General features: G+C 47.7%; 1 protein-coding gene and 1 non-coding gene across 2 annotated transcripts in view; one reads left to right on the top strand and one right to left on the bottom strand.

Moving 5' to 3' along the window:
• The window catches only part of MEGF11 (multiple EGF like domains 11), a 495,160-nt gene that overhangs the window by 138,409 nt on the left and 342,750 nt on the right, over window positions 1-14,001 (top strand).
• Window positions 11,022-11,096, bottom strand: TRNAS-ACU (transfer RNA serine (anticodon ACU)). Its single transcript has one exon. It is a non-coding gene; the product is annotated as a tRNA-Ser (tRNA).

The following is a 14,001-nucleotide window of genomic DNA, read 5'->3' on the forward strand; positions in this document are numbered from 1 at the left end:
AAATGGACGTTGGTGATAAACCATAACTGTTAAAAATGGAAGTATTAAAAAAAATATAAAAGGTTGCCGGGAGTTAAGAAACGGCACTCTTTAAACTGAGCGGCAGTTGCCAGTTTTGCTAGACAGAACGCCAAGAATCAAGTATGTTTCCGCTTTCAAATGTCAGAATTTCTTTACTGCCTTTCCTCCCCGCCCCCTCCAGAGCCATGAAATACAATGCCGATCGCTTTGCTCCAAGCTGGAGGAGGCGATAGGGGGTAAAACAGCTGGAAAAGCTGGGGAATCGAAAATGGTATGCGTTGTCATAAGAACATAAGAGAAGCCCTGTTGGATCAGGCCAACGGCCCATCCAGTCCAACACTCTGTGTCACAGAAGAACATAAGAGAAGCCCTGTTGGCTCAGGCCAGTGGCCCATCCAGTCCAACACTCTGTGTCACAGAAGAACATAAGAGAAGCCATGTTGGATCAGGCCAGTGGCCCATCCAGTCCAACACTCTGTGTCACATAAGAACATAAGAGAAGCCCTGTTGGATCAGGCCAATGGCCCATCCAGTCCAACACCGTGTGTCACAGAAGAACAGAAGAGAAGCCCTGTTGGATCAGGCCAATGGCCCCTCCAGTCCAACACTCTGTGTCACAGAAGAACATAAGAGAAGCCATGTTGGATCAGGCCAACGGCCCATCCAGTCCAACACTCTGTGTCACACAGTGGCAAAAATTTTTATATATACACACACACTGTGGCTAATAGCCACTGATCGACCTGTGCGCCATATTTTTATCTAAACCCCTCTTGAAGGTGGCTATACTTGTGGCCGCCACCACCTCCCGTGGCAGTGAATTCCACATGTTAATCACCCTTTGGGTGAAGAAGTACTTCCTTTTATCCGTTTTAAACTGTCTGCTCAGCAATTTCATCGAATGCCCACGAGTTCTTGTATTGTGAGAAAGGGAGAAAAGTACCTCTTTCTCTACTTTCTCCATCCCATGCATTATCTTGTAAACCTCTATCATGTCACCCCGCAGTCGACGTTGCTCCAAGCTAAAGAGCCCCAAGCGTTTCAACCTTTCTTCATAGGGAAAGTGCTCCAGCCCTTTACTCATTCTAGTTGCCCTTTTCTGGACTTTCTCCAATGCTATAATATCCTTTTTGAGGTGCGGCGACCAGAACTGCAACACAGTACTCCAAATGAGACCGCACCATCGATTTATACAGGGGCATTATGATACTGGCTGATTTGTTTTCAATTCCCTTCCTAATAATTCCCAGCATGGCATTGGCCTTTTTTATTGCAAACGCACACTGTCTTGACAAACGCACACTGTCTTGACAAACGCACACTGTCTTGAGCAGTCAGAGACAAAGTGAGCAGTCAGCAGCACAAAGCAGGCAAAAGATGTTGCCCATTTGGTGTGTGTACCTGTTAGAGTCACCAGCTTCCAAGAGCACCTTGAGATCTGCTATTACAATTGATCCCTAAGTGACCAAGGTCAGTTCCCCTGCAGAAAATAGCTGCCATAGAGGGCGGAGTCTATGGCATTGTACCCTCCTGAGGTCCCTCCCGTCCCCAAACACCACCCTCTCCAGGCTCCACCCCCCAAATCTCCTTGCCTTAAAACAGCCACATACAACTTGGTGCTTGGGGAGCCAGTGTGACACAGTGGTTAAAGTGTTGGACTAGGATCTGGGAGACCCAGGTTTGAGAATCTCCACTCTTTCAAGGAAGCTTGCTGGGGAATCTTGGGCCAGTCTCGCCCTCTCAGCCTAACCTACCTCACAGGGCTGTTGCTTTGAGGATAAAATGGAGAGAGGATAAGCCACTTTGGATCCTCATTGGGGAGAAAGGTGGGATATAAACAAAGCATATAAGTAAAATGCCTGAACACATTCATAATGCCCCTGTATAAATCGATGGTGCGGTCTCATTTGGAGTACTGTGTGCAGTTCTGGTCGCCGCACCTCAAAAAGGATATTATAGCTTTAGAGAAGGTGCAGAGAAGGGCAACTAGAATGATTAAAGGGCTGGAGCACTTTCCCTATGAAGAAAGGTTGAAACGCTTGGGACTCTTTAGCTTGGAGAAACGTCGACTGCGGGGTGACATGATAGAGGTTTACAAGATAATGCATGGAATGGAGAAAGTAGAGAAAGAAGTACTTTTCTCCCTTTCTCACAATACAAGAACTCGTGGGCATTCGATGAAATTGCTGAGCAGACAGGTTAAGACGGATAAAAGGAAGTACTTCTTCACCCAAAGGGTGATTAACATGTGGAATTCACTGCCACAGGAGGTGGTGGCGGCCACAAGTATAGCCACCTTCAAGAGGGGTTTAGATAAAAATATGGAGCATAGGTCCATCAGTGGCTATTAGCCACAGTGTATGTGTGTATATAACATTTTTTGCCACTGTGTGACACAGAGTGTTGGACTTGATGGGCCATTGGCCTGATCCAGCATGGCTTCTCTTATGTTCTTCTGTGACACAGAGTGTTGGACTGGATGGGCCATTGGCCTGATCTAACTGGGCTTCTCTGATGTTCTTATGTGACACAGAGTGTTGGACTTGATGGGCCGTTGGCCTGATCCAACATGGCTTCTCTTATGTTCTTATGTTCTTATTCAAAACGATGCTCTGGCATCCTTAAGGCCTTCCTGGATTGTGGGGAAAGGAAGCGGGAAGGTGGTGGACACTCTTTCAGCGGCTTGCTCCTCCTTCCAGCTGCTGCTGCCCCCTCAACCCCACGCTGATCGGGATCGTGCCAGAGGGCTGGCATTGGAGCCGCAAGCCTCCAGCGCTGTTTTTTACACACCGATCAGCTGATCGCGGAGGGGGGCACTTTTAAAGAGCCCGGGAAGCGCAGTGCTCCACTGGCCCTTCCCGGGCACTGAAACTGTGAGGAAGGGAGGGAGGGAGGGAGGAGGCTGGGAAGGCAAATAGGGATTTGCATAGGGGGAGGGCTGAATTCAGCTCCCCGGCTGTGCTGATGCCCTAGGCAAATGCCTAATCTGCCTAGTGGACGAGCTGGCCCTGGCTGTCAACGTCCCAATTACGCCATTGTCTCATGGCGCTAACTCATGGGAGGGGGTGTGGAAGTGGGGTGCTGCCCTCAACCACATGCCTGCCCTGCCAGAACCATTGCTGCCCTCAACCAAATGCCTGCCAGAACATCCCTGCCTTACAGGCCCTAAGGAAAGATAGTAAATCCCAGAAGGCCCAGATGGAAGGCCCAGATGACAAATTCCAGAGTTCCACCAGGCTGGGGCCAAGGCAGAGAAGGTCCTGGCTGAGGACAGCCAGCTATCTCTAGGTCTGGGGAACATCAACAGATGCTGATTACCAGAACTCAAGTCTCTCCTAAAAAGGTCAAGGTCAAGGTAGTCCCCTGCGCGAGCACCAGTCGTTTTCGACTCTGGGGTGACGTTGCTTTCACAATGTAACAGCATTCGTTTGGTGGGGCCCTGATCCCTACACCATTTTTCGTAATGGTGCTCACTTGAGCAAACGGAGGGAGACCCAAATTGTCAGACGTGTTCCGCGAGGATGGGCAGCGGGGGGAGGGGGGGAGCCAAGGGGGCTGAAAGAGCGCCCCTCTCCCCCGAAGTAAACCTAAATGGCGCATGCCCTTGCAGACTACTTCTGAGCATTCCTGAACATTTGTGCCCATTTAGTCAGCTTCCTTGCAGAAATTAGCCTCAGCCATCACGCTCCGCAGAAGCGCAGTTGGAGGCTTCAGTTCTCAGCCTGCAGTTCTGACAATGATCCATTCATCTGACTTGCTAAACAAAATAATAAAAGCTTGAAAAGATTCGCCTCGGGAAAACCACCAACACGTATAAGTAGGGTGTAGGGTGCTGTCCTGCTATTTGCAAGCAATTTCCACCCTGCTTGCCTCATAACTGACCCAATCAAAAATAAAAAATGATACGACCGCTTCGGCGGAACGATAATAGAGCTAAATTGGAGGGGGGCGGCTGAGGCGCAGAAGGTATGCAAAAAGTGGCTTCTGTTGGAAGAGAAGAGGACTCTGCGTACATACAGATGGAGAACCTTCTGGGATTCGGAAGGGTAGCTATCCAAGGCGGCTCACTCTGGGTTGGTCCCCTTTTCCCACACATTTTGTTAAATGTGGTATTCTAAGCAGAGTTACGTCTGAGTATATTGACACTGATGAATCTAAAAAGGCTACAATTCTAAATGTCAAAACTAGACAGTGGTGCTCCCTCCATAGGTTGTAGAGAGCCACATTCACAGTAACCATCAGCCAAAAGAGCCAGTTTGGTGTAGTGGTTAAGTGCGTGGACTCTTATTTAATTTAATTTAATTTTTCAATTTATACCCTGCCCCTATCCTGCAAGTGGGTTCAAGGCAGCTTACAACATTAAAACAACAATTAAAACAACATTAAAATAAATTATCTGGGAAAACCCGGTTTGATTCCCCACTCCTTCGCTTGCAGCTGCTGGAATGGCCTTGGGTCAGCCATAGTTCTTGCAGAGCTGTCCTTGAAAGGGCAGCTTCTGGAAGAGCTCTCAGCTCCACCCACCTCACAGGGTGTCTGTTGTGGGGGAAGAAGACAAAGGAGATTGTGACTGCTCTGAGACTGAGATTCAGAGTGAAGGGTGGGATATAAATCCAATTTCATCATCTTCTTCTTCCTGAGAACATAAGAGCATAATAGAAGCCATGTTGGATCAGGCCAATGCCCATGCAGTCCAACACTCTGTGTCACACAGTGGCCAAAAAAAAAGGAGGTTCACAAGTGGGGCTAGAAGCCCTTCCACTTTGCCCCCCCCCCCCCAAGCACCAAGAATACAGAGCAACACTGCCCCAGACAGTTCTAATAATATGCTATGGTAATAGCCACTAATGGACCTCCGCTCAATATTTTTATCCAAACCTCTCTTGAAGCTGTCTATGCTTGTAGCCGCCACCACCTCCTGTGGTAGTGAATTCCACATATTAATCACCCTTTGGGTGAAGAAGTACTTCCTTTTATCCGTTATAACCCTACTGCTCAGCATGTCACCCCACAGTCAACGCTTCTCCAAGCTAAAGAGCCCCAATCGTTTTAACCTTTCTTCATAGGGAAAGTGTTCCAAACCTTTAATCATTCTAGTTGCCCTTTTCTGGACTTTCTCCAATGCTATAATATCCTTTTTGAGGTGCGGTGACCAGAAATGTACACAGTATTCCAAATGAGACCACACCATCGATTTATACAGGGGCATTATGATACTGGCTGATTTGTTTTCAATTCCCTTCCTAATAATTCCCAGCATGGTGTTGGCCTTTTTTATTGCAATCACACACTGTCTTGACATTTTCAGTGAGTTATCTACCACGACCCCAAGATCTCTCTCAGTTCACAACCCATTAACTTGTATTTGTAGCTGGGATTCTTGGCCCCAATGTGCATTACTTTGCACTTGGCCACATTGAACCTCATCTGCCACGTTGACGCCCACTCATCCAGCCTCAACAGATCCCTTTGGAGGGCCTCACAATCCTCTCTGGTTCTTACCACACTGAACAATTTAGTGTCATCTGCAAACTTAGCCACTTCACTGCTTATTCTCAACTCCAAATCGTTAATGAACAAGTTGAAGAGCATGGGACCCAGTACTGAGCCCTGCGGCACCCCACTGCTTACCATCTTCCACTGCAAAGATTCCCCATTTATACTCACTCTCTGCTTCCTATTAATTAGCCAGTTTTTGATTCACAAGAGGACCTGTCCTTTTACTCCATGACTCTCGAGCTTATTAAGGAGCCTTTGATGAGGAACTTTATCAAAAGCTTTCTGGAAGTCAAGGCAAACAACATCTTTGTCCACATGTTTGTTCTCCCCCTCAAAGAACTGTAACAGGTTAGTGAGGCAAGATCTTTCCTTACAGAACCCATGCTGAGTCTTCCTCAATAACTTGTGTTCATCAATGTGCCTATGCATTCTGTCCTTGATAATGGTTTCTACCAACTTTCCGGTATTATTCTTCTTCTAGCCCCAGAACAAGGCCAGCACTGCAGGGAGTTTTGGAGCTTACAGGTTGCTCTGGCAGAAGCTGTTTCAGGGTTGAAACTACCTGCCTGCTGCAAGCTCCACCAGGCAGTGGCCTTGTCCACTTTCCTGAAATATGAGGTGGGTGCCACATTGTGGGGCAGTGTTCAGAAGAGCTACAGATGACATATGAAAGAGCCACAGGTAGATTCCAATCTACTAAGTGGGTATCACTGGTCAAGTGAATCATCGTTTTCTGTCTGCTGTTTTCCTCAAGCCTCTGACTTGGATGGCCCAGGCTAGCCTGATCTTGTCAGATCTTGGGAACTTAGCAGGGTCAGCCCTGGTTAGTCCTTGGATGGACTTGGATGGGGGCAGGGGAGGGAGTTGCCATCTTCTGGGCATGGAACAGACGTCACTGGGTGTGTGTGTGTGTGGGGGAGAAGTATTTGTGAATTCCCTGCATTGTTCCTGGCACTGGACTAGATGACCCTGGAGGTGTACGTTCCAACTCTATGATTTTATGAGAGACCACCAAGGAAGTCCGGGGTTGTGATGCTGAAGCAGGCAGTGGCAAACTGCCCCAGAACTTCTCTTGCCTTGAAAATCTTATGGGGTTGCTATAAGTTGGTGCTGCCCACCACAGTTTTCCTCTGGAGTGTCAGATGGGAGGCTCCTTAGGCAAGTGCATGAGGATTTTCTTTGGCTTGTACATTAGTCATTCCCAACCTGGGAGCTACAAAGTTATGGCAAGGACACATCTATCCAGGGACAGGCAATGGCGATCTAGGGTTGCCAAGTCCAATTCAAGAAATTTCTGGGGACTTTGGGGGTGGAGCTAGGAGCAAGTGTGTGACAAGCATCTCTGAACCCCAACAGGAGTTTTGGCCATCACATTTCAAGGGACGGCACACCTTTTTAAATGTCTTCCTTCCCTCCACCCTCCCCTTCTCTGATTCACCTCAGAGGCGGAGCGGAGCGGGCGATGCCGCTGCGCTGCTGCCGCCTCTTCTCCGGTTCACCTTAGCTGCTCCTCCGAGATGGGGCAGCTCGCTACGCTCCTTGGCGCCGTTTCCCTCCCTCTTCCCGCTTCCGTTTTTTTTGGAGAGCGGGGGAAAAGGCTGTAAATCCTGGGGTCCCTCGCCAGGGCGGGAGGGTTGGGAAGCCTATGGCGAACTGAATGTCTCTTGCATTTAATACCCCACAGATTTGACTGATGATGATGAAGAAGGAGGCTGTATTTACGTTATTAAGGGGTTTTTTTTGTACATGCATATTGTATGTGGATTCTTTCAGTGGTTTTACAATGCTTACGTAAACTCCTTCCTTCCTTCCTTCCTTCCTTCCTTCCTTCCTTCCTTCCTTCCTTCCTTCCTTCCTTCCTTCCTTCCTTCCTTCCTTCCTTCCTTCCTTCCTTCCTTCCTTCCTTCAACAAAATGTAGGATGTTGTGAGTGTGATTTCCCTCCCTTGTACCTGGTGGGACCCTGGCGGTCATTAGCCCTGGCTCCTAAGGGAGCGGGCTGCCAGCATCTCTCATCCCCTCAGGCTAATTAGCCCTCAGCTATCCCTGACACTTAAACACTTGCACGGCTTGTTTTTCATATTCCCGTGGCAGCTAATGAGCACCTTGGAGCAGCCCTCTGCTCAGGCCTTGCTCTGGGGCACAGCCCTTCCCTTGCTCTCTCCCATGGGAGTGACTGAATGTATTCCTCGCCGTGCAGGAACGTGGCATGGTCCACGCAATCCCAGCAAGTGATGGGGAACTTGTTTTTTATTGCATATGGTTGTCGGGTGGTGTGGCCTTTTTTCTTTTTTCTTTTTTTGCTTCCCGTCAGATTGCCACATGGGCAAATCTTCTGGAGACAGGGTTACCAGCTCCAGGTAGGGAAATTCCTGCAGATATTGGGAGTAGAGACTGGGGAGCAGTGTTCCCTCTAAGAGCCAGTTTGGTGTAGTGGTTAAGTGCTCTTATCTGGGAGAACCGGGTTTGATTCCCCGCTTCTCCACTTGCACCTGCTGGAATGGGCTTGGGTCAGCCATAGCTCTGGCAGAGGTTGTCCTTGAAAGGGCAGCTGCTGGGAGAGCCCACTCAACCCCACCCACCTCACAGGGTGTCTGTTGTGGGGGGGGGAAGATATAGGAGATTGTAAGCTGCTCTGAGTCTCTGATTCAGAGAGAAGGGTGGGGTATAAATCTGCAATTCGTCGTCTTCTTAGCTGAGTGTGAGTTAGCTTGCATTTTTTTAGCCTCTGGCTCACACTTTTTTTTTTTATTGGGGAAGGCAATGGCAAACCACCCCATAAAAAGTCTGCCGTGAAAATGTTGTGAACGCAACGTCACCTCAGAGTCGGAAACGACTGGTGCTTGCACAGGGGACCTTTTCCTTTCCCCACACATTTTTGTCTTGCCTCATGAAAAATGGCCCCAGAGCAAACTAATTTATGCAGTAGCTCACAAAGTAGAATTTTTGCTCACAAGACTCCACAGCTTAGAGGGAACATTGCTAGGAAGGGGTGGGTTCAGGGAGCGGAGGGGCCTTTGAGAGGTACAATGCCTTAGAGTCCACCTTCCAAAGCAGTCGATTTCTCCTAGGGAAATTATCTCTTTTGTTTGGAGGTCAGTGGTAGTTCTGGGAGATCTCCAGGCCTCACCTGGAAGCTGTGCAACAAACAAAGAATCACAGCATACTTTACTTTACTTTACTTTATTTGATTTATATCCCGTCCTCCCCGCCAAAGCAGGCTCAGGGCGGCTGAGAGTGACAAGAGAAAACCCTAAGGATGACCAGCCTCCAATAAAGCAAATATACAAAACAAATTCTTATAATATTATGAACATATATGAACACATGAAGCTGCGTTATACTGAATCAGACCTTTGGTCCATCAAAGTCAGTTTTGTCTTCTCAGACTGGCAGCGGCTCTCCAGGGTCTCAAGCTGAGGTTTTTCACGCCTATTTGCCTGGACCCTTTTTTGGAGATGCCGGGGATTGAACCTGGGACCTTCTGCTTCCCAAGCAGATGCTCTACCACTGAGCCACCGTCTCTCCCCACTCTCATACAAATAATCTTATCAACTTACCCTGATATACAGAACACCCAAATACAGGAAGGACACAGTCTTCTTATTGCTTTATCGGAGACTGGTCATCGCGGAACCATAGGGTTTTCTCCTGTGACTCACCTGGAAGCTGCCAACCTTACCTGGAGAAGGTGACAATGCAGCCTGAAAAAGGTTTGAGTATTGTGGAGCCGGCTGTGCCCCGGGGCAGAATAGCAGGGCCCCGCCCCAGTGAGCTTACAGCCTGTTGGGAGAGAGCAAAGAGAGGAGAAGCAAGGGAAGGGTTTTGCCAACTGTGCTTGAAGGCCCCAAGAGGGAGAGTTGGCATCCCGGGCATCCCTTGGCAACTTGGTGGGAGGGTTGTGGAAGGGCAGCATCCCAGGAGAAAAACGTAAAAGGAAAAACAAGGCTTTATTTTCTTACAGGAAGTTCTTGCCGTAGAGTTCCTGGCAATTCCTGGAGCTACCTGGATGTGTGAAGGGTAGCTAAAAAAATTGCCAGAATCTTTATGGTAAAACCTGAAGTTTTAGCATTTCCAGAAATTCCCTTTTCACTTCCAGGTAGTTCTAGGAAGTGCCAAAGACTCTATGGTAAGACCTTCCTTTAGGTTGGTAAAAGGCAAGCACCGAGTCATTACTGATCCATGGGATGACATCGCAGCGGGACGTTTTCTGGGCAGACTTTGTCATTGCCTTCCCCAGTCATCTCCACTTTACCCCCAGCAAGCTGGGTACTCATTTTCACCGACCACAGAAGGATGGAAGGCTGAGCCAACCTACCCAAATCCAGCTTCTGCTGGGATCAAACTCAGGTCATGAGCAGAGCTTGGACTGCGGTACTGCAGCTTACCACTCTGCGCCATGGGGCTCATATCCTATAGGTAGAAGAGGCTTTATTTTTCTCCCTCCCGGGGTTTGACATACCTATATCACATTGAGGTTATGAGGGGGTTTACAGGTGCAGGGGGCTGCAAGAGACAATCGGGTGGTTGGTTTAGGACAGGAGGAAGCTGTTACAGATCTAAGGTTTATGCATTGTGGACCGTGGCACTTGGTGGTTGCGCACTTCTCCACCATTTCAAGGCAGTCAGGTTTGCCCACCATTATCCTTTGCTTCCCAGCAGCCCCTCCATGCTTGAGGTCTGGGGAAGTTTTGTTTGAGATCTGGGATACTTCTCTCCTCTATTGGGCCTGAAGGTCTTCTCTAGCAGGAAGTTTTGATCTCTGCCCCTCTACCTGAAAGCTTTTGCTGTCTGCTGTAAAACATCTGCAGAAGAGAAATCCATTTTTAGGCAGTGAGATGGTGCTGGAGGGGGATTTCTGTAGCCATTGGCTTGTTGTTTTGCACAACAGTAGGGACATATGACCAAATCTATCCTGCAGCCTGTGTTCAGGCTTAGGTTGGATGGTGAGAGGCATACTGGAGAAAACATCAGAATCTTTGAACACTGTGATATTTTTATGCACTCGTGCTGAGCAGCCTTATTTATCCGGGTTGTCTTTCCAGAGAACCTACTCCAGGTGGCCTTACATTGTGATAAAAACATAAAACTGCATAGAAGTCACAAAAAACTAAGGTATAAAGTGTGTTCTCGAGTTACAACCGATTCATGGTCACCCGTGAAGTTCCAATGGAGGTTTTCAGTGCAGGAGATGGGTAGAGGTGGGTTGGTGTTGCCTTCCTCAATGCAGCAACCCTCGCCTTCCTTGAGGGTGTTATTTATTTGGTCTCTCAGGGTTGCCAACTATGGGTTTGGAAATGTCTGGAGATCTGAGGGTGCCTGGGGAGGGTGGGGTTTATGGAGGAAAGGGACCTTGTTAGGGTACAATGAACACATATGAACATATGAAGCTGCCTTCTACTGAATCAACCCTCGGTCCATCAAAGTCAGTCTTGTCTACTCAGACTGGCAGCGGCTCTCCAGCTGAGGTTTTTCACACCTATTTGCCTGGACCCTTTTAGTTGGAGATGCCGGGGATTGAACCTGGGACCTTCTGCTTAGTAAGCAGACGGTCTACCACTGAGCCACCATCCCTCCCGCCGACATATGAACATCTGAAGTTGCCTTCTACTGAATCAGAACCTCAGTCCATCAAAGTCAGTCTTGTCTACTCAGACTGGCAGCGGCTCTCCAGGGTCTCAAGCTGAGGTTTTTCACGCCTATTTGCCCGGACCCTTTTAGTTGGAGATGCCGGGGATTGAACCTGGGACCTTCTGCTTACCAAGCAGATGCTCTACCACTGAGCCACCGTCCCTCCCCAATGCCACACAGTCCACCTTCCAAATCAGCCATTTTCTCCAGGAAAAAAAAGATGATGATGATATTGGATTTATAATCCCGCCCTCCACTCCAAATCTCAGAGTGGCTCACAGTCTCCTTTATCTTCCTCCCCCACAACAGACACCGTGGGAGGTGGCTGGGGCTGAGAGAGCTCTCCCAGAAGCTGCCCTTTCAAGGACAACTCCTACGAGAGCTATGGCTGACCCAAGGCCATTCCAGCAGCTGTAAATGGAGGAGTGGGGAATCAAACCTGGTTCTCCCAGATAAGAGTCCACACACTTTGCCACTACACCAAACTGGCTAGGAGTTGTCCCTGAAAAGCGGAATAAGTGTTTAAAAATAAATAAACCACTTTATTGTGTAGTGTGGCAACCAGCTGTAATTCCAGGAGGTCTCCAGCCCCCACCTAGAGCTTAACAACCCTAGCCCCACATGGATTCGGCAAGAGAACAACTGTTTCTTTAGATGCAGGTGGATGGCTGTGTTGATCTGAAGCAGCAGGGCACAGTATTGAGTCCAGTGGTGCCTGTTAAGTTTTAGTCTAGATATCAGCTTTCATGTGCCGGCACTCTTCTTTGGATAGATTCAGGCAGGTCACCGTGTCGGCCTAAAGCAGCAGATCAAAGTTTGAGTCCAAGTGGCACCTTTTAGACCAATGAAATTTATTACGCTTTTGTGTGCACGCACCTTGCAAAATGTGCGCACGCACGTGAAAGCGTTTACCTTGAATCAAACTTGTTGGCCTTAAAGTTGCCACTGGACTCAACCTTTTCTGACGACTTCTTTTATTCAGTCATATTTGAACATACTCTATCGCCCCCTCTGGTCTACGAACAAACTCCGCTTCTAATAAGTTCTGTATTTTCCAGTGGTCTCTGGTCCAAGCTTTGGCCTGTTTAGCGTCCAAGCTCAGCTGGGATTTGGCCAGTGGGGACTATTAGGCCTGCTACAGCTGAAAGGTAACCACCATTAAACATAGCTTTAAGGACCCAACCAGAGCATTAAAAACATCGCAAAACCTGTTGCAGCTTAAGACAAGTCTTGCAGAACCACAATTCTCTCTCCAGAAGCAGGTTGTAAACTAATTTTAAAAGATAAAGCCCTTAATTAAAAGCCTGGGGATTTTTTTTTTTTAATTGGGCTTGGCACCCGATAGACAGCAAGCTAAGTCCCATTCATCGAAGTGGAGCTTTATTCTGAGTCAGGAGGCCGGATTCATTTCATTCCGCCTATCTGTTCTCCAAGAAATTTAGGAGAGTGAAGAAGTTTTGGGTCCAACTGTAAGCGTAAAGTGGAATGCTTGAGCGTTGCAAGACATGAGCGTCAGATATTTGAGAGCAGGCAGTCAGGAAGGAAGGCAGGCTAATAAATGGGGGAAAAAACTAAAGGATCCATGTACCACATATGGTGGCAATGCGACTATTCAAAAAAAAAAATTGGGCTTTGATAGGTACATGGATCAACAAAATTCTTACAATTAACTTACCTCATGTACCAGAGTTGTACCTGTTAAGCATCTGTAGAAACAATCCTTCTAAACCCACCAGTAAATTGCTATTACATATTGTTACTATAGCGAGAATTCTCTATGCCAAATACTGGAAGACATCCATAATACCAAATAGAGAAGAATTTATTGCAAAATTATTAGAAGCCGCAGAGATGGATATGTTGACTACAAGATTACGAGAGGGTAATATGCAGAAATGTAGCGAGACGTGGAATCCAGTTTATCTTTGGGTGAAAGAAAAAGGTGTTGATTTGGAACAATAAAGTTTGTAAATTGATGATCTCGAACGCTCCTCGTATGATTGGGGAGTTTGGTATGATGTTAGTTTGATGGAATGTTGCTAGTCTGTGGTATGTTAGTATGTTGTATTTTGTATTTCATGTTGTTGTTGGTTGGTTTCTTTTGTAATAAAACCGTTAAATTCTTAAAAAAAATAAATGGGGAAGGAAGAGGTGGAAAGAAAGCAACTTTTAACTTTAAATGCATTTTCCAAGCTTGGCTGGAGAAGTGATTTAAAGAGACAAATGCCTTCTCCAAGCTGACCAACAGGGTGGTGGGGGGTTCAAGAGCCACATGTGGCTCCCAAGCTGCGGTTTGGCCACCCCCGCGCTATACCATGCTACTTTCCCTCCTGTTGACAAGTTTATCCTTCCTCATTTACCAAAGGGGGGTGAGATAGGAGGCCTCTGTTTCTGCACAAGCTCAGAACTTGGGGTGAGTTGACTAGCTAACTGTGCCTTTTAAGATTCAGAGGCGTGTAGGAAGTCATGATTTGGGGGGGGGGAGTGGCAGGTTAGCCTGAGCAAGAAGTGAATTATTCAGGAGCAGAGGACACAGCAGCTTTGTGCGAGTCTCATCTGTGATGTTCCAACAGCAGTAATTAGTGTGTACTTTGCAACAACGAAGCCCCTGAGGAGGGCAAAGCCTTGCTAATAGGGAAGGAGAAGGGGGATCCCGATCAGATTTCCATGATTAATGAACTGTAAATCCGTGCTTAATCAAAGGTGAAGCAACAAACTCATTTGACATAGTTTTTGCAAGCCCATAAAAAGGGACTGCAGGGTCTCGGTGGGCTTTGTGATCTTACCGGAATCGTTTTCTCGCCCGAGACTTTAAAGAACTCCATCCCATGAACGCACCAAGCTTCAGGGT

The sequence above is a fragment of the Heteronotia binoei genome, chromosome 19 (genome assembly GCF_032191835.1).
Source record: "Heteronotia binoei isolate CCM8104 ecotype False Entrance Well chromosome 19, APGP_CSIRO_Hbin_v1, whole genome shotgun sequence".
NCBI lineage: Eukaryota > Metazoa > Chordata > Lepidosauria > Squamata > Gekkonidae > Heteronotia > Heteronotia binoei.